At 43.2% G+C, this 21,322-nt stretch overlaps 1 protein-coding gene and 1 long non-coding RNA gene across 1 annotated transcript; both read right to left on the bottom strand.

Annotated features, from left to right (window-relative positions):
* Erich1 (glutamate-rich 1) overlaps nt 1-21,322 on the bottom strand; it is a gene marked incomplete at its 5' end in the record, with an annotated part of 52,793,804 nt that overhangs the window by 41,187,642 nt on the left and 11,584,840 nt on the right.
* On the bottom strand, nt 15,683-18,767 carry LOC148000542 (uncharacterized). The gene is made up of 3 exons (XR_015639880.1): nt 18,585-18,767; nt 16,455-16,540; nt 15,683-16,356 (listed from the first exon to the last, which is right to left on the bottom strand). It is a non-coding gene; the product is annotated as an uncharacterized LOC148000542 (long non-coding RNA).

The raw sequence follows: 21,322 nt of genomic DNA, 5'->3' as shown, positions 1-21,322 counted from the left end.
CAGTCTAGTTCACTGGTGGTTCAGTCTTAGCAGGACCCAGGGCTTCCCCTTCCACTGGTGCTCTTACTAGGATATTCATTGCTACCTATGAGGTCAGAGTCCAGGGTCAGTCCATGTATAGTCTTTAGGTAGTGGCTTAGTCCCTGGAAGCTCTGGTTGCTTGGCATTGTTGTACTTTTGGGGTCTCGAGCCCCTTCAAGCTCTTCCAGTTCTTTCTCTGATTCCTTCAACGGGGGTCCTATTCTCAGTTCAGTGGTTTGCTGCTGGTATTCGCCTCTGTATTTGCTGTATTCTGGCTGTGTCTCTCAGGAGCGATCTACATCCGGCTCCTGTCGGTCTGCACTTCTTTGCTTCATCCATCTTGTCTAATTGGATGGCTGTATATGCATGGGCCACATGTGGGGCAGACTCTGAATGGGTGTTCCTTCAGTCTCTGTTTTAATCTTTGCCTCTCTATTCCCTGCCAAGGGTATTCTTGTTCCCCTTTTAAAGAAGGAGTAAACCATTCACATTTTGATCATCTGTCTTGAGTTTCATTTGTTCTAGGAATTTAGGGTAATTCAAGCATTTGGGCTAATAGCCACTTATCAGTGAGTGCATACCATGTATGTCTTTCTGTGTTTGGGTTAGCTCACTCAGGATGATATTTTCCAGTTCCAGCCATTTGCCTACAAATTTCATAAAGTCGTTGTTTTTGATAGCTGAGTAATATTCCATTGTGTAGATGTACCACATTTTCTGTATCCATTCCTCTGTTGAAGGGCATCTGGGTTCTTTCCAGCTTCTGGCTATTATAAATAAGGCTGCAATGAACATAGTGGAGCACGTGTCTTTTTTATATGTTGGGGCATCTTTTGGGTATATGCCCAAGAGAGGTATAGCTGGATCCTCAGGCAGTTCAAGGTCCAATTTTCTGAGGGTCCTCCAGACTGATTTCCAGAATGGTTGTACCAGTTTGCAATCCCACCAACAATGGAGGAGTGTTCCTCTTTCTCCACATCCTCGCCAGCATCTGTTGTCCTCTGAGTTTTTTTTTTTTTTTTTTTTTTTTGGTTCTTTTTTTCGGAGCTGGGGACCGAACCCAGGGCCTTGCGATTCCTAGGTAAGGGCTCTACCACTGAGCTAAATCCCCAGCCCCGTCCCCTGAGTTTTTGATCTTAGCCATTCTCACTGGTGTGAGGTGAAATCTCAGGGTTGTTTTGATTTGCATTTCCCTTATGACTAAAGATGTTGAACATTTCTTTAGGTGTTTCTCAGCCATTCGGCATTCCTCAGCTGTGAATTCTTTGTTTAGCTCTGAGCCCCATTTTTTAATAGGGTTATTTGTTTCCCTGTGGTCTAACTTCTTGAGTTCTTTGTACATTTTGGATATAAGTCCTCTATCTGTTGTAGGATTGGTAAAGATCTTTTCCCAATCTGTTGGTTGCCGTTTTGTCCTAACCACCGTGTCCTTTGCCTTACAGAAGCTTTGCAGTTTTATGAGATCCCATTTGTCAATTCTTGATCTTAGAGCGTAAGCCATTGGTGTTTTGTTTAGGAAATTTTTTCCAGTGCCCATGTGTTGCAGATGCTTCCCTAGTTTTTCTTCTATTAGTTTGAGTGTGTCTGGTTTGATGTGGAGGTCCTTGATCCACTTGGACTTAAGCTTTGTACAGGGTGATAAGCATGGATCGATCTGCATTCTTCTACATGTTGCCCTCCAGTTGAAACAGCACCATTTGCTGAAAATGCTATCTTTTTTCCATTGGATGGTTTTGGCTCCTTTGTCAAAAATCAAGTGACCATATGTGTGTGGGTTCATTTCTGGGTCTTCAATTCTATTCCATTGGTCTATCTGTCTGTCTCTGTACCAATACCATGCAGTTTTTATCACTATTGCTCTGTAATACTGCTTGAGTTCAGGGATAGTGATTCCCCCTGAAGTCCTTTTATTGTTGAGGATAGCTTTAGCTATCCTGGGTTTTTTGTTATTCCAGATGAATTTGCAAATTGTTCTGTCTAACTCTTTGAAGAATTGGATTGGTATTTTGATGGGGATTGCATTGAATCTGTAGATTGCTTTTGGTAAAATGGCCATTTTTACTATATTAATCCTGCCAATCCATGAGCATGGGAGATGTTTCCATCTTCTGAGGTCTTCTTCAATTTCATTCTTCAGTGTCTTGAAGTTCTTATTGTACAGATCTTTTACTTGCTTTGTTAAAGTCACTCCGAGGTACTTTATATTATTTTGGTCTATTATGAAAGGTGTCGTTTCCCTAATTTCTTTCTCGGCTTGTTTCTCTTTTGTATAGAGGAAGGCAACTGATTTATTTGAGTTAATTTTATGCCCAGCCACTTTGCTGAAGTTGTTTATCAGCTTTAGTAGTTCTCTGGTGGAACTTTTGGGATCACTTAAATATACTATCATATCATCTGCAAATAGTGATATTTTGACTTCTTCTTTTCCGATCTGTATCCCCTTGACATCCTTTTGTTGTCTGATTGCTCTGGCTAGAACTTCAAGAACTATATTGAATAAGTAGGGAGAGAGTGGGCAGCCTTGTCTAGTCCCTGATTTTAGTGGGATTGCTTCAAGTTTCTCTCCATTTAGTTTAATGTTAGCAACTGGTTTGCTGTATATGGCTTTTACCATGTTCAGGTATGGGCCTTGAATTCCTATTCTTTCCAGGACTTTTATCATGAAGGGGTGTTGAATTTCGTCAAATGCTTTCTCAGCATCTAATGAAATGATCATGTGGTTTTGTTCTTTCAGTTTGTTTATATAATGGATCACGTTGATGGTTTTCCGTATATTAAACCATCCCTGCATGCCTGGGATGAAGCCTACTTGATCATGGTGGATGATTGTTTTGATGTGCTCTTGGATTCGGTTTGCCAGAATTTTGTTGAGTATTTTTGCGTCGATATTCATAAGGGAAATTGGTCTGAAGTTCTCTTTCTTTGTTGGGTCTTTGTGTGGTTTAGGTATAAGAGTAATTGTGGCTTCGTAGAAGGAATTCGGTAGTGATCCATCTGTTTCAATTTTGTGGAATAGTTTGGATAATATTGGTATGAGGTCTTCTATGAAGGTTTGATAGAATTCTGCACTAAACCCATCTGGACCTGGGCTCGTTTTGGTTGGGAGACCTTTAATGACTGCTTCTATTTTCTTAGGAGTTATGGTGTTGTTTAACTGGTTTATCTGTTCCTGATTTAACTTCGGTACCTGGTATCTGTCTAGGAAATTGTCCATTTCCTGAAGATTTTCGAGTTTTGTTGAATATAGGTTTTTGTAGTAAGATCTGATGATTTTTTGAGTTTCCTCTGAATCTGTTGTTATGTCTCCCTTTTCATTTCTGATTTTGTTAATTTGGACGCACTCTCTGTGTCCTCTCGTTAGTCTGGCTAAGGGTTTATCTATCTTGTTGATTTTCTCAAAGAACCAACTTTTGGTTCTGTTGATTCTTTCTATGGTCCTTTTTGTTTCTACTTGGTTGATTTCAGCTCTGAGTTTGATTATTTCCTGCCTTCTACACCTCCTGGGTGTATTTGCTTCTTTTTGTTCTAGAGCTTTTAGGTGTGCTATCAAGCTGCTGACATATGCTCTTTCCTGTTTCTTTCTGCAGGCACTCAGCGCTATGAGTTTTCCTCTTAGCACAGCTTTCATTGTGTCCCATAAGTTTGGGTATGTTGTATCTTCATTTTCATTAAATTCTAAAAAGTTTTTAATTTCTTTCTTTATTTCTTCCTTGACCAGGTTATCATTGACTAGAGCATTGTTCAATTTCCAAGTATATGTGGACATTCTTCCTTGATTGTTATTGAAGACCACTTTTAGGCCGTGGTGGTCCGATAGCACGCATGGGATTATTTCTATCTTTCTGTACCTGTTGAGGCCCGTTTTTTGACCAATTATATGGTCAATTTTGGAGAAAGTACCATGAGGAGCTGAGAAGAAGGTATATCCTTTTGCTTTAGGATAGAATGTTCTATAAATATCCGTTAGGTCCATTTGGCTCATGACTTCTCTTAGTCTGTCTACATCTCTGTTTAATTTCTGTTTCCATGATCTGTCCATTGATGAGAGGGGGTGTTGAAATCTCCCACTATTATTGTGTGAGGTGCAATGTGTGCTTTGAGCTTTAGTAAGGTTTCTTTTACGTATGTACGTGCCCTTGTATTTGGGGCATAGATATTTAGGATTGAGAGTTCATCTTGGTGGATTTTTCCTTTGATGAATATGAAGTGTCCTTCCTTATCTTTTTTGATGACTTTTAGTTGCAAATTGATTTTATTTGATATTAGAATGGCTACTCCAGCTTGCTTCTTCTGACCATTTGCTTGGAAAGTTGTTTTCCAGCCTTTCACTCTGAGGTAGTGTCTGTCTTTGTCTCTGAGGTGTGTTTCCTGTAGGCAGCAGAATGCAGGGTCCTCGTTGCGTATCCAGTTTGTTAATCTATTTCTTTTTATTGGGGAGTTGAGGCCATTGATGTTGAGAGATATTAAGGAATAGTGATTATTGCTTCCCGTTATATTCATATTTGGATGTGAGTTATGTTTGTGTGCTTTCATTCTCTTTGTTTTGTTGCCAAGACGATTAGTTTCTTGCTTCTTCTAGGGTATAGCTTGTCTCCTAATGTTGGGCTTTACCATTTATTATCCTTTGTAGTGCTGGATTTGTAGAAAGATATTGTGTAAATTTGGTTTTGTCATGGAATATCTTGGTTTCTCCATCTATGTTAATTGAGAGTTTTGCAGGATACAGTAACCTGGGCTGGCATTTGTGTTCTCTTAGGGTCTGTATGACATCAGTCCAGGATCTTCTGGCCTTCATAGTTTCTGGCGAGAAGTCTGGTGTGATTCTGATAGGTCTGCCTTTATATGTTACTTGACCTTTTTCCCGTACTGCTTTTAATATTCTTTCTTTATTTTGTGCATTTGGTGTTTTGACTATTATGTGACGGGAGGTGTTTCTTTTCTGGTCCAATCTATTTGGAGTTCTGTAGGCATCTTGTATGCCTATGGGTATCTCTTTTTTAAGGTTAGGGAAGTTTTCTTCTATGATTTTGTTGAAGATATTTACTGGTCCTTTGAGCTGGGAGTCTTCACTCTCTTCTATACCTATTATCCTTAGGTTTGATCTTCTCATTGAGTCCTGGATTTCCTGTATGTTTTGGACCAGTAGTTTTTTCCGCTTTACATTATCTTTGACAGTTGAGTCAATGATTTCTATGGAATCTTTTGCTCCTGAGATTCTCTCTTCCATCTCTTGTATTCTGTTGGTGAGGCTTGTATCTACAGCTCTTTGTCTCTTCTTTTGGTTTTTTATATCCAGGGTTGTTTCCATGTGTTCTTTCTTGATTGCTTCTATTTCCATTTTTAATTCCTTCAACTGTTTGATTGTGTTTTCCTGGAATTCTTTCAGGGATTTTTGCGATTCCTCTCTGTAGGCTTCTACTTGTTTATTAATGTTTTCCTGTGTTTCCCTAAGTGTGTTCATGTCTTTCTTGAAGTCCTCCAGCATCATGATCAAATATGATTTTGAAACTAGATCTTGCTTTTCTGTTGCGTTTGGATATTCCATGTTTGTTTTGGTGGGAGAATTGGGCTCCGATGATGGCATGTAGTCTTGGTTTCTGTTGCTTGGTTTCCTGCGCTTGCCTCTCGCCATCAGATTATCTCTAGTGTTACTTTGTTCTGCTATTTCTGACAGTGGCTAGACTGTCCTATAAGCCTATGTGTCAGGAGTGCTGTAGACCTGTTTTCCTCTCTTTCAGTTAGTTATGGGGACAGAGTGTTCTGCTTTCGGGCGTGTAGTTTTTCCTCTCTACAAGTCTTCAGCTGTTCCTGTGGGCCTGTGTCTTGAGTTCACCAGGCAGCTTTCTTGCAGCAGACAAGTTGGTCTTACCTGTGGTCCCGAGGCTCAAGTTCGCTCGCGGGGTGCTGCCCACGGGCTCTCTGCAGCGGCAGCAACCAGGAAGACCTGTGCCGCCCCTTCCGGGAGCTTCAGTGTACCAGGGTTCCAGATGGCCTTTGGTGTTTTCCTCTGGCGTCCGAGATGTATGTACAGAGATCAGTCTCTTCTGGTTTCCCAGGCTTGTCTGCCTCTCTGAAGGTTCAGTTCTCCCTCCCACGGGATTTGGGTGCAGAGAACTGTTTATCTGGTCTGTTTCCCTCAGGTTCCGGCGGTGTCTCAGGCAGGGGTCCTGCCTCTCCTGGGCCCTCCCCCACGGGAGCCCAGAGGCCTTATACAGTTTCCTCTTGGGCCAGGGATGTGGGCAGGGGTGGGCAGTGTTGGTGGTCTCTTCCGCTCTGCAGCCTCAGGAGTGCCCACCTGATCAGGCGGTGAGGTCTCTTTCCCACAGGGTCTGGGAGCAGAGAGCTGCTGCGGGCCCGGTATCCGCGGGCGTGGGACCTCCGGCAAACACAGGACGTGCCCGGTCCTAGATGGACTCTGCCTCTGTGTGTCCCGATCTCACCAGGCAGCTCTCTTGCAGCAGACAAGTTGGTCTTACCTGTGGTCCCGAGGCTCAAGTTTGCTCGCGGGGTGCTGTCCAAGGGCTCTCTGCAGCGGCAGCAACCAGGAAGACCTGTCGTATAGGAGCTTTAATAAGTACTAACGATGGTCTATTCACGGTGCGACTTACTTAAACTATGATGTAGGTATACATTTTATTATTATTTACTTTTTATTGCTGTTTTCCCTCCTACTGTCAGAGAGAGGGGACCATATCACCACTACTACAACGAGAAGACCAGGAACAACTAGAGCACCGTCAAATCCTATGGGTAAGACAAGCTCTCAGAGGAAAAAATGAAGGAAGGATTTTCCACATCAGCTACCTGTTTCAGTGGGTATCCTAGTTTGTGTTTCTATGGTGATAATTAAACACCATGATCAAAACCAACATAGAAAAGAAAGGGTTTATTTTATTTGGCTTATGACCACCAGTGTAGGGATGGTACCTTCCACGGTGTACCCTGTCCTTCACCACTGATCGATCACTGAGAAAATGCCTAGCAGTCTGAGCTTATGGAGGCCTTTTCCTAAACACGGTTCCCTCCTTGTAGATGGCTCTAGCTCAAGCTGACATAAAAACTACCCAGTACAGCAGTGATTATCTCTTTTGTTCTTTGGTCCCCAGAACTTGATGGGTTTGACTTGGAAGATGCCTTGGATGATCAGAACAATCTAGATGGCCCCAAAAAGCCAAGTACTGGAGAAGGAAGAGGTAAGTTCTAGATGCTCAACATCACAGGCCAGTGCTATAGTTCCTGGTATGGTTTGTCTTATACCTGCAATGGCATTCTGAGACGTCCAGAGTACTGTAGATCTGGGCCAGATCTGGGCCCCGTCAAGCTTCAGGAGAACCCCACAACAGTAGTACTGATATATTTTGGTCTTGGGATTCTCCGAATTATTGGGAATCTCAATAACTATTGCCTGTGTGTGTCATATCTACCTCTGTTTATCATCTATATATTTAATTTTTTAAAAAAATCAGTATTGTTTATATAAAATGATAATACTAAACGAATACATATTAACATAAATAGCACATTGTATGAGTCTGTGTGTTGAGAGAAAAACAATTTGTCAGAGAGTGGCATTATTTTATACTTCTTAGAAATTTCTAGAATGTCAATCTTGCTAGGAGATACCTGGATTCTCATATTGAGATATGCAGCTTGAAAGCTGTTCTCTGACCTACACACACACACACACACACACACACACACACACACACACACACACACACACAAACACACACACTTAAATACAATTAAATTCAAAAGGGTTTAAAACAGACATATAAATGAATAATACATTTTAAAAAGTGTTTAGTACCTTTCCTCACTTAGTTCTCCTTTCATTACTTTTCCGGTTGCCCTGACCAAGTACCTAGCAAGCGAAGAGAAGAGGAAGGATTCTTTCAGCTTATAATTTTAGAAGTGATGAGGCCCCGATATGACTCTGCTTCTCGAGTTATATCCACACACAGGAAGCAGAGAGATGGAGACAGGAAATGGGCTAGTAAAACCCAGATGTCACCTTCCAGTGATGTATTTCCAAAAGCAGGCCTCAAGAGTCCCAGCACATGAGCCTATAGGGACATTTCACGTTTGAACTACAACACCTGTTCAATGGACTTGTGCCCATTTGTAGTTTTCTAGCATTAGTCTTTGGAAAACCTTGTTCTCTTATGGTTTATAAAAGTTCAGTGTAATGCTGCGTGCTATAATAAAAAAAAAATCTAACTTGCTGCTAACACCACCCATACCACTGGAAAAGACTCACGGTAGCTTACAAAGGCTTCACCCGAAATCTTGTCGACAAGCACCATCAGTGGCTGTCCTGGACTGACGGATTCATTTCATTCAGTTTTAAGAAATGCTTCCCAAGTCATCCAGTTGGTGCGACATTCATTCTGCCTGGCAAAAGTGGTCTCATGACACAAAGCAGACAAAGCCAAGTAAGAGAAGGAACAGTGACGCCAGGGGCTTAGCAAATCACCCCTCTGTCCTCTGGAATACAGCGGGACGGCTTTAAGCACACTTTGCACACAGAGCATAGGACATTCAGGAAGATGTGTACTTAATCACTGAACTATGGTTAATAATGATTCTGCTTCTCGTATTAGTCATCTGTGATTGTGTCGCAGATTGTGAGAAAGTTGAGACTTATTTTGGCAGAAAGGCATTAATCTCCTTGGTTCAGTTAAGAAGCAGAGTCTTCTATAGAGTCAGACCTCAGAGAGCTGCCATCGAGACAGGGGGATGGTGTCTCATCTGAACTTAATTATAGGATTGTATTTCTTCTCTCTGTGGTCACACAAACACTCAAGATGATTGGACGTTCTACAGAACATATACATCGGCAGTGAGCTGTCTGAGGGGCTGGTTGAAATTTTGCCTATCCCCTTTCTTCCTTGTTCATTTCCCTCAACCTCCTTCCCTTCCCCCTCCTTCTCCCCCTCCCCATCGATCCTTAGTATGAGCACAAGGTGTGGTTCTGAGACCTTACATCTGCTGTGTCACTGAACCACACTCTCAGTTCCATGAAGAACACTCACGTGTCATGGACAACTTTGACTAATCCAAATGTTTGCTGCTGAGATTTTTTTCTTTTGGCCACTGAAATGTGTGGTTTTTCTGTAGGTTGGTCAGACAAGGATCTCGAAGATATCTTGGGAGGAGGGGGATACAAACCTGACAAGAATAAAGGTAGGAATGTTGCTTTGTTTGGCAACACATGGATTCGCCTTAAAATGCTAACCATCCGGCCGCCAGATAAACATGTCACTCTCAGCCTCTGGCAAATCAGGCTTCGACATGTGCACCTGTCATGTGCAGTGGGCTCTCATTCTTGTGAGTGGGGGCTCATTTGTGAGCCATCCTGGGATGCTACCCATTTCCTCTGTTGCTCTTTAAGCCTGAGCTGGTGTCCCCACTACCTAGGTGCACCTCATAAGCCAGTTTTCCATGCAGTGCGAGGGTTCAAACTTAACATGGCACACATTTTAAAGAAGCCCCTAGCAAATCAGATGTTTACAAAATTCCTTTGGATTCCATTTCCCCTTCCCAGGAAGATTCACACTTCCCTCCTATTGGACCTCAGGAAGTGGAAACTCTCCTTGGGGTGTATCGTGTGAGCAAAGAAACTATTTTCAATTAAAAAGACAAAAAGTTGGGGGAGGGGAAGGGGAGGGAACGGGCGCTGATGGACAGGAAGGCAGGAAGGGGAATAACATCTGAAATATAAGTAAAGAAATATATCTAATAAAAAATTTAAAAAAAGAAAAATTAATACAAAAAGCAATTTATAAAAAAAATTATCTAATGAAAAATTAAAAAAAAAAAAAGACAAAAAGTCCCACATCATTCCTTGCTGGGTCCGAGCCCCGGGTCCTGGTTATCAGCTGATAGAATCCATTCTTACCTTAAAGATCATGGGAGCTTTGCTACTTTGCAACAGAATTTCAAGGTAGCCATCCCTGAGGTTTAACTGTGTTTAGGAAAATTAAACCACAGGATCAGACTGTCTAGAGGTTTCAATCCAGTCTGACACACAAAACAAAACATAAAACAAAAACAACCAACTGAAAAAAAAGCCCTTAATATTAAAAAAATAATGTAGCACTGGTTCAGGAAAACTATGGAATCTTCATCCAGCCTCGCCCAAGGAGCCTCCGTTGTAGAACCATAGAGCTGGTTGTTCTAAATCAGAAGTTGTTATCTGTGAAATAAAGTCACCTATTGACATTTTGGAAATTATGTTAGATCTCATTTTGTGTGGGTGTGTGTGTGCGTGTATGTGTGTGTCTGTGTGTGTGTCTGTGTGTGTCTATGTCTGGGTGTGTCTCTGTGTGTGTCTGTTTGTCTATGTCTGTGTGTGTGTGCCTATGTGTGTGTGTATGTCTGTGTGTCTGTGTGTGTGCCTGTGTGTGTATCTATGTGTATGTGTGCCTGTGTGTGCATGTGTGCCTGTGTGTGTATGTGTGTCTTTGTCTGTGTGTGTGTGTGTGTGTGTGTGTGTGAAATTTTATCACATGTTTAGATTTCAATAGCCCTTAACACAACCAGGGAGAGATTATCATAAAATCTCTTCTGCATGCTGCCCCTTGAACAGTCATGTCCTTCCCAAGCCTCATGTTTGCAGTTTCCATAGCTGTTCATGACTGAAACCTTTCTTCACACATCTGTCAGATAGGATCTTAAGCTTGGATGGGGTGAGAAGTCTGAGTCTTGTGTGGTGAAGTACGTTCCTGTTGGAACCCATAGGTGTCACATGCCACAGTTGTGACCTTTCAAATAATCACTTTTGACAAGATGTTGGAATGTTGTGGTGTTTGAAACCCTTTGTTTATTATTCATGTTATGATGGAGAAATTGTAGCAGGGTCCGAAGAATTCAAGCTTTGAGTCCATCAAGACCCCTCTTTCCGAGTCCAGGCTGAAGTTGAGCATTTGCTTCATTCTTGCAAGCACTATGCCTTGCATATGGGAACAGTGTTCTGTTGCTTAAAATGCCCCACAGTCATGTTTGTCCCCAGAAACACCTTTCCAGATGGTGTCATCTCAAGGAAAAAGCTGTAAAATCCTCTAAGTTAAACTTCCAGGGGTCAGGAGGACACGGAGCATTTAAAGGGTGACAATTGGTATTTCCAGACGGGGAGAGAAGGGCAGTGGTTACCTCTATAAGCGTGCACGGGAATGAAAGCCTGAGTGACAGGCTGGGGGCTTCAATTCATTAAATGTACTGGTTTTAGAAAGGAAGAGGTGTCCGGAAATTCTTTAATTGGGTTCACGTTGGAGCTCATCTTGTAAAGAATAATTAATTGTTGGCTACGGTTACTCCCTCCGTCACCCATCACTGTAGGTGTCAGAAAAGAAGATCAAAGGGGACACGGGAACACGGGTGACATTCACAGACAGCATCCCTTCCATGGAAAAAGAAGCTCATGATGGGGAGCGAAGGGGAAGCATCATATAATTTCCATACATTATAAACTCAATTAGCAAACTTCCTCGACTCCAGTCTTTACAACGTAGCTTCAGTCGTTCTGGCGTGGATTTGTCAAGTAATATGTTATCCATTGTGTATTTTTTCCTCAAGACAACATTGTTGACACACTGCGAGTGTGTACCTGAGTCCTCGAGCATTTCTTGAAGTGAGTGGCTTGCAAACTCTCCATTCTTCCTCCTCCTTTGACCTTTCAGGACTCACACTGTTGCCATTTTTTGCAAATGGCCTTGTTCTTTTCGTAGTGTGGATGAGAGAAGGTCCAAAGAGGTTTTTTTTGGAGTCGTTTCCACAATATTTCTGGCTTTAATGTGGGGAAATACTGTTCTATGGTGAGGAGACACATTGGACACCCACAGTCGCTCCAACAGATCAGGGAGTGCAACATGAACATAGGGAAGTTGTTGAGCTGCTCTTCATGTATAACATTGGATGTTTTGATGTAGATAACAGCGCATTACCTACAGAGTAGTCTCAGTTTGGTGGTAGGAAATGGATGAACATGGCTGTGAGAGATTTTGCAACTGCAGGAATACTGTATTCCCTGGTCATTAGCCCAGATAGTACATTTTGGAGTAATTTTTCTGTTTGCTCTTATTTAGCAATTATAAGTTTTTTTGCAGCAATATTTTCCTCTTTTTATTACTTTTTTTTAGTAATTATAAGTTTTTTACAGCAATATTTTCCCCCTTTTTATTACTTTTTTCTGTTCTTATTACTTTTTTTTTTTGATTGGGTTTTGTTTTATAGCCCCAGCTTGCCTGGATGTCACGAGCTTTCTGACTTAGCTCTCTAGGTTCAAGGGTGACGCCACCTGGCGTAGCTTTATTTATTGACTTTAAAAACACCGTACCTCTCTTGCTATTTTTTGAGACAATAAAAGCATATTTTAAAAATATTTAAAAGCCCTTGCTGTTTCTTGCTGGAAGCCTGGGACACTCACAACGTCCCCAGCAGTTGTCGACATAATCACTCCACCATCCCATGATTCTCTGTTTCCTTGACAACCAGATGTGTCAGGCACTTGATGGGAGCCACAAGCTAGGTGGCCATCAGAGAGGGGCAGACTCCCGCCTCATGTCCTTTTTTTTGCCTCTCCCAGCAAGTGGCTCCACAGGACTCGAGGCTGACGTGTGTGTGTGTGTGTGTGTGTGTGTGTGTGTGTGTGTGTGTGTGTGTATGTGTGTGTTTGTGTGTGTGTGCATTGTCGTCTTTGTTTCTGAGCTGCTGAAAGTCTGACACTTCTGTTAACAGCAGAGCTTATTCATAATTTCTCAACCCATTGTCTTTCCCTATAAGAATAATAAATAATAATTAATAGTAATATTAATAAAGGAAAGATGTTTATTTACCTCCAAGTTCTGGGAGCTGGGTGACCAAGATGGGTGGCTATATCTGGTGAAGGACTCACGTTGTACCCTAACGTGGCAAAAAAACAAAAGGGCAAATGGGCACAGATCCAAAAGACAACACAGCCTGCTCTTGTGGCAGTGAACGGAAGCATCACGCTTTTTACCGCAAGTTTCCGTGGGGACAAGATTTATTCAAACCACTGAGCACAACTTCCTTACTGAAGTAATTCCTCTTATTCTATGGGGTCCATCCAAGTAAAGGTGGTTGCTATAGCGACAAGGTCCCTGTAACCTCAATCGGGCAAGCATCATAGTTTTGTAATCTTTGCATTCAATCAGAACAGGGCATTTGTCCTGGTCACAGTTTCATGTCTTTGAATATATGTGTTTTTAGAAAGTTGGTTTACATCGTGATCTCATGTTCATGCCCTTGTCCCAGTTTCTCCTCATCGTTTTATAATAATTTATATCACCGAGCCCTTTTCCATATATCACCAAACATTTTACTTTGCTATTTGTCAGTGGATGGACTGCCAGACCGAAGGCTGTCATGAAAGAACTGTGCTGCTGTGAACATCTGTATATGGGCGTATAGAAAATTTCACACAGGCATAGTTTTTAACTGTCTTGAGTACATGTGGGCATTGGCATCCGCTCAGCATCTGCTAGGGCCTCTGTGCTGGGTCCAGACATGGCTCCATTTCACTTGTGGGTGCCCCTTTAATACCCGAACAATATATTATATATTGTCTCTTTACTAATCTCGCTGCACTTGCCCAAAATTCTCCTCCTGAGACTTAACCAGAGAACAGAGTTGTCGCGCCCACCTCGACCGGCAAGGAAGACGCAACACCGTTGGATCCTTCTCAATCAGCCTTTATTGCAGGAACACCTAGTTGATGATACGGGGACCCCGGGCAACAAAGACACTTGCCTTATATACAAAACAGACTGTGGCTGTAAATTTGTCCACTGGGGATTGGTGGAGTATGAAATACCTATTTAGCATGAATATCACCCTGGCCTTGTAGGTGCTGGGGGTCTGCCAACACATGCGCTGTAGGTGTTTACCACAAACGACCACCGGATGTCGGCGCCATCATTAGCCGCTCCCTACATCTCCCTCTTTTTTGTTTTTTTAAAAAATGAACCCATTAGGTGGAGGTAGTGGTCTGAGATAGGTCAGACATGCCTCACAGAGTGCCCAGCTCGGCCATGGCGAACCACTCTTGCAGTTAGGACTGCACCCCAATGGCTAGAGATGACTTATGTACAACACACCGTCCTGGGCTATACGTGTGTGTTTAATATTAGGGGAGAAACAGAGCAGAGGGGCATAGGACCAGCCCGAATGTTCAAACAGGGCAAGGCCACCTCTGTCTATGACTGGTCTAGATCTGGGTGTCACGTCAATACACGTCATTGCTCCTGTCTTAGGTCGTTCCTCTCAAAACTCGGCCTTACCCGTCACTGGAAATTAACCCTATCGCCACCGGGCTCCTGGCTTAGGTTGGTCCGAGCTTGAGGAAAGTTGCCCATCTCTGGACACAATGACCTCACATGACAGTGACAAAATACGATCTAGGGCGAACTCTCAATCTTTTAGAGAGGCCAGCCACACGCTGGGAGAAGCACCACTCTCAATGGCCGCCATAGCCTGGTAAACAATCGCTTTGTGTCTAGCATGTTCTCGTTTTAAACGGCAAAAAAGCCATAGGCATACTCCACATCCCAAGAGGACAATGGCCCCCCAGGCAAACATGCCAGCCCATTCTTTGAAAAACGAGAAAGCATTGGTGATCCACGAGGTGAAATCCCCAATCGAGATGGGTTCCATTCTGGTGTTGTTAAGGACAGCAATCTGCATCAGCAATTGTCTTGATAATTGTTCCGCTTCCATGGACCAGTTTCCTTTCAAATAATTAGAGATTTCTTTGCTCTGTTGAGAATACTGAGAAAAGTTAGCTTTCAATGGAGTAACACATAAGCCTCTAAGAGAGGAAACGCAGGACAGCTGCGTCATATGATATAATGCCTCAATTTGTTCTTGAGTATGAGCTCGAATATGTTGTATGAAAAACTTATTTTTTCTTGGTCCAAATTAATTTTTGTAATTCTAAAAGAATTTGACATATAGTACTAGTCAACCTAATTGGCCCTGTAATTTCAAGTGAGCGCACAGCGTTAACTACATAAGCAGAATCAGAAATTAAATTGAAAGAATCATGAAATCTTTTAAAAACTTCCAACACAATTTTACATTCTGTAATTTGGGGGTGCCTGGCTTCTAGGATAAGAGTTCTATAAAAATATTATCTCAATTTAGACCTGTTTCTCTAGGTTGGCTCATGTCACATATTGTCTAGAATGACTCTATCTAAATTATCAGTTTTATGTCAACTTCTTGTTATAGATGTTATAATTTTTTAACCATATCCAATAACTTAAAGGCCAATAATCTATGACCAAGGCATGTAGAACATATTTATACATTTAAAACCAGTCAGAAACAAAATTGAAGTGGTTAACACATGTCTTTAATATGTAGACCAAGCACCATTTTTGCTTTTCTAGCTGTGATTTTAAAAGAAACACCTTGTCACCTGCTAAGTCTAATAACAAGTCAGGGATTTTTCTAAGAGAAACAGCCATCAGCTCCCATACCAAGAAGCTGAGGAGCTGCTGGCGCCTTTAAGATCAGCTCCTGCAGATGCTCCACCCCCGGGCAGCCTCTCCAGCTGACCTAGGCTCTTTGCTGTAGGTACAGGGCTCCAAAGGCCAATTGAAACTGCTTTTTATTCATTTGTTCTCTTTTCAGAAACGAGTTAAGACCAAATCAAGGTGTGAATGACCGGCAGATAAAGTTTTTACCATTTTTTCTTTTGAACATGAAACATAAAACATTTAAACAACGAGAAACAAAAACCACAGACATAAACTGACAGACATGGACAGCTTGGTGCACCAAGGACAGACAATAGACATAGAGGGAAAAAATTAGATGGTGTCCCACCGAAGGGACCCAGATATCCTACCTATGGAACCCAGAACCAGAAATAAGCATTTTCTCCAATAGGAGCCAGCAGAGAGGCAGGACGTCTCCTGTCTTTCTTCTGTTCCCAGGAGAGCTCTGAAAGTTTTTCTCTTTCTCCAAAGCATCTGTGGAGAGTCTGGGAGGACTGTTTTTCCCAAACCCATTCTCTCTCATGTCTAGGGTGTAAACTGTCTCTAATCAGGGTCCAAAGACTAAAACATAACTCTAAAAGAATGTGTACACAAAAACACTTTACCATTACCTTGTCTCTTTTTTATTACAAGTTTTACTCATGCTAGCCCAAATCATCGAGGCCTTTTCTAGCCCATCTTACCCCAATATGTCCCTGTTTTATGGCTCCAGGAGATAAGGGCCAAAAGGTTTTATGGCCCCTGGTTCTTGGAACAGAGCTACTAAATCAGGAGAAGGATCGGATCTTCAAGTCCTTATTATTTTTATCTCGTCCTGTTGGAGTAAAAGTTGGTCAGAGTTGATGAAGCATCTGCATTTGAAACACATCTGGTTAGGCTTGGGCCTGGAATGTTCTCTGTTTTAACGTTTACCTTTGGCTGTTGGCAGTTTTGTAGTCCGAGGGGCTTCTCTGTCCCCCAACCTGGGACATTTTGACCATAGGGGCAGGAACTGGCTGCTGTGGGGATAGAATCAAAGGCACTCTCCATGTTAATGATGACTAATGAGAAAAATAACTTAATGCTGGAGACTGACTCCTCTCTTGGAATAAAACCAACAGATAAGGCAGGCTCCCTGAAAGAACTTCTCTTAATGAGCACTCTCTTTCTGTGAGCAAAAGTTGAAGGTCTGGCCACTAAAAGCAGAAATTCTTTTCTTGTTCTTGTTTTCCTTAGAGTCCTCCCCCACCTCACTCTCAGCCTTTTCAGATCATTCCTCCTGTAGCATTTCTAATGCAGCCTGTCCCTTTAAGGTTCCTTGTTCCCAAGCAAAATTTAAATCTTTCCCAGCTTTTCTTAGCTGTCCACCTCGAGATTCCCAGAGAGTGAGCCAAGGTGCAATGGCAATCGCACTCACTAAGAAATCTCTCTATAGTGCTTCTTTTTATCCTAAGCCTTTTTCTTTTAAACAGCTCCTGAAGAGCCAGAAAAATTGGGTGAGACTGAGCAGTCTCCTTGTTCACTGTAGCAGCTCTGCAGCTAGTTTCGCTCCCCCCTACTGTGTGGGCTAGGAGCACAAGCACAGATAAAACACTATGCTTCAAAAATTAACGTTGGCTATCAACCAACACATCGCCACTAGAGCGGGGTCCATAAAATTAAGTTTCCTTTCACTACACCTGTTCCATAGCCGGAGAGAGGCAGGCTCTGGTTAAACTCCCCCAGTCTCCAGGGGTGAGACAATATCTGCCAAGAGCCTCAATTTGAGCGATAACAAAAGCTGAGTTGACTCCATAGGTTTTGACTGACTCTGTTAATTGTTTTATTGTCTTAAAGTCAACAGGTTCATGATGTCGCTGCCCGTTTGCATCCAGAAAAACTGGAAAACTCAATCCTAACTCTTTCCATACTTCCGGGCAAAAAGAAGTACTTCCTGCAGGCTTCACCATTGTTTTACCTTGAAAGTTATACGATGGTGCAGGAGGTGCTGTTGGCATAATTGCCTTCTTATCTAAGTCCTTGGCTTGTTTCTGCACAGCATAAGTGTTTGGCCAGTCAGAATGATAAATCTCTTTCTCATAATGAGCTACCTCCTCCTCAAGGTCAGCTAGGTCACTATCACTAAATTCTGAATCACTAGACATCTCCAAGGTCAATGCCTTTAATGAGGGATAAATTTTCTTTATTCCTTGATCTTGATTACTTTTCCCGCCTTTGTCTGTCCTCTCCTTGATCTTTTCTGTCTTTTCTCTTACCTCTTTTCCTCCTTTTCCTTTCTTTCCCTCCTTCAAAACTCTCTCTCCTTCTGACATACTCTCCTGTTGTTCTGTAAGGATTCTCTGACCTGTCCTAACAGCTTCTTCACATCTTTTATCTTCCAAGCAGGCACGGATTATACGCCAAAGCGGCTTTGTCCCTGGTTTAAGCTTGCCCACTGTAGTCTCCTTATCCAGATCTTTTCCCAGCCTCTCCCATGCTCTCAAAGTGAGCGACCCTGACACTATAAACCACGGGGCACGACGGTTACACTCATCAAGAAAACTCAGCAGGATTTTCTTTTCAATTTTAAGCTTACGCTGACCAAGAAGCTCCTGAAGAGCTGACAGGAGCTGGGTGGAGTGCAAGCTTCCCATGCTTTTACGACCTTATTTACGATCGATTTACGAGCAAGGCGAGCTGGCGAGCTGGCGTGTTTATTTTCACATGATCTTGTGGCTCATCAGTGGACTCTTCCCAACAAATGCATTCGTGCCCTGGGCGGTGGCAATTCAGACAGAAGCAACACCACAACACAAAAAGAGTATAAGGCAAAAGTGCTAGTCCAACCCACAAAGGATCAAATGGAAAAGACAACATTACCGTGCTCCACAAACCCCTTTTTGCCTCTAAACCAAGGCTATCATTGTCCCTGCTTTTCCAGAGAACTTTATTGTCCTACCAGGGAAGTTTTACAATCCCTTATCCCGGAGCTTTACAGTCCCAATTCTAGGAACTTTACCGTTCCACTTCTAGGAACTCTATTGTCCCAATTCCGGCAAGTAATTGCCCCTACTGGGAACTTACCGGCGCCGACCGTCCTGAGGCTGAAAAAGTTCTGGATCCAGACGAGAAAAGATAATTTTCTCGGGTCCCCGTACGGGCCACCAGTTGTCGCGCCCACCTCGACCGGCAAGGAAGACGCAACACCGTTGGATCCTTCTCAATCAGCCTTTATTGCAGGAACACCTAGTTGATGATACGGGGACCCCGGGCAACAAAGACACTTGCCTTATATACAAAACAGACTGTGGCTGTAAATTTGTCCACTGGGGATTGGTGGAGTATGAAATACCTATTTAGCATGAATATCACCCTGGCCTTGTAGGTGCTGGGGGTCTGCCAACACATGCGCTGTAGGTGTTTACCACAAATGACCACCGGATGTCGGCGCCATCATTAGCCGCTCCCTACACAGAGTCTCTGCTGGGCTTTTCTGAGACGTCCTTTGTCGCTGCAATGAATCTGAATCTTCACCTTAGCCTCAGGCAGACTCTTCAGACAGGGGCAAAAAGCAGCCACATTCTTCACCAAAACACCACAAAAACAATCTCCAGGCTACACACTGAAATTATTCTCCCCTGAAGCCTCCTGGGCCAGGTCTATGCAGTTAAAATCACTCACAGCCACAAAGTCTTCCTGCCAGGATAGCTCATTGGGCCCCATTCAAACCATTTCGTGGCTTTCCAAATCCAAAGTCCCAATATTCATGTTCTTCCAAACAAAAGTATGGTGAGGCCTATCAGTAATACCCAGGCCTTGGTATCAACTTCTGACTTACTTAGGGTTTTACTGCTGCGGACAGTCAGCGTGACCGAGGCAGCTCTCACAGGGACAACATGTGACTGGGGCTGGCTTACAGGGTCAGAAGTTACCTGAGTGCCCCTGAGGGCTTCAACTGATAATAAAGAGTTGCCATAGCCAATGGCTGAGCAGAAAGACAGAAAGACAGGTCATGGGATTGGGAGAGAGGAGAGGATGAAGAGAGTCACCATGATCCAGAGTTAGAAGGATCAGATTTAAGAGCTACAGGAGAGAAAGCAGCCTATGATGTAGGTAGAAGGGAATAGGACCCTATTGGGGGAGTGGGGTGTTTCCCAGAAGGTAACAGGGCAGCAAAGATAAAACATAGATTTAAAGGTGTGAAACCTGGGATGCTGGGTGGAAGGGAGATGTATGGTAGCTGTCAGGAGAATTAGAAATGTGTCTTTCATTCTCAAAACCAGAGAACTCTTGGGCAGGTGCCATGACTGTACTAAGGAGCCAAAGTTGTTTAATTAATTCACTGCTACAGTCTGGTACATTGAGGTCCCAATTGAGTGTCGCATTACCCTGGACACAGGTTACACAGCCCAGTCAGTCAATGCACAGTTTATTCAGTTTCAACTGAAGGGTTAAAATTTCAAAAAGTTAGTCTCAAACAAAGTCCAGACATTCCTGAGAGAATTTGAGATAGGGCTCACCGGCCCGACTATCAGCTCCCAAGGACACTGGCCATCTGGAGCCACCCCCTCCCCTTCCTTCACTCCCTGCTGCAGTGAGATGAGTTGCCCTGCCCACATTGCTGAGATGCTAGATTACACTTATGCTTTGTTGATGTAACTCCGTGCCAAAAGTAACTGTGCACCCTTTGTATTAGCCAATTATGTGTATCCACACGAAACCCCTGGTTTTCCCTATATAAGCTCCTGCCTAGAGAGGCTCAGGGCTTGACTCAATCTCCTGTGTGGGATATGTGTCAGCCCGAGATCTCGTAAATAAAACTGCCTCTTGCTGATTACATCAAGACCGGCTACTCGTGTTTCCTGGGGGTTCCCCTACCCGTGACTGGAGCGAGAGTCTCCCCAAAATCTGGGGGTCTTTCATTGGGGGCTCGTCCGGGATAGGAGCGTGACCCCCGGAGACCCGAATGCCTCTTGGAGGTACGTTAGTGTGAGTGCTGGAAAGTGGCTGCTGTGTGTGTGAGAGTGTGTGTGTGAATTAAGTCCTGTAGTCTGTGTTTTCCGGTACCGGTTTAAGGTCTTGGTGCACTGTCTGGGCAGAAGAAGGATTCCTGCCCTGTGCACGGGTGGATGGGCTTCCCACCCCGTATTTGAGTGGATGGGCTTCCCACTCCATTTTTGAGTGCACTCGGGTGGATGGGCTTCCCGCCCCGGACAGACGCCTGTGAGTAGGTACTGGGTTCCTACTCCGAATACCCGTTCTCTTTTTGTTTTCTTTTTTTAGATAGTGGAAGTAGGGACGCCCCATCTCTGGGAGACGTTCCAAGAGCCGAATATTGTCGGGAGAACCCAGCGACTGACAGTCGAAAAGATCTGACTGTGACTTGACTTCGGAGGTTGCGTTCGGCTGCCTATTTAAGTATAGGACAAGTGTGCTTAGATGTGTTAGTGTCTGTTGTCTGTATTCTGTTTCTGTGTTTGGTATCCCAGAAGCAGATAAGGTTAAGCTGCAGTTTGGGCCAGGTACTGAAGGTACCAGGCATCTGTGGAAATTGGTTATAGGATGCTTTGTCTTGGTCTTGTTTGTTTGTCTGGCTTGTTTTCTTTGGTATTGTCCAGTGTCTTTTTGGCTTTTGTTTCGTTTTTGGACTTGGACTGACGACTGTGTTTGAAATCATGAAACTGTTTGCTTTGTTTTTCAAGGATTTTTACTTGGTCTTCTTGGTGCTTAACTTAAAAGTTAAAAATAATTTGCTTGAGAGAAATTGTTTTCTGCTGGGGAGTTTTATCTTTCTCTCTTGAGCCTCCTCCCCAAGGAGAGCT

Source organism: Rattus norvegicus, chromosome 16 (genome assembly GCF_021556685.1).
Source record: "Rattus norvegicus strain SHRSP/BbbUtx chromosome 16, alternate assembly SHRSP_T2T, whole genome shotgun sequence".
Classification (NCBI taxonomy): domain Eukaryota; kingdom Metazoa; phylum Chordata; class Mammalia; order Rodentia; family Muridae; genus Rattus; species Rattus norvegicus.
The sequence above is the reverse complement of the archived record's forward strand: the minus strand, read 5'-3'. Positions and strand labels throughout refer to the sequence as shown.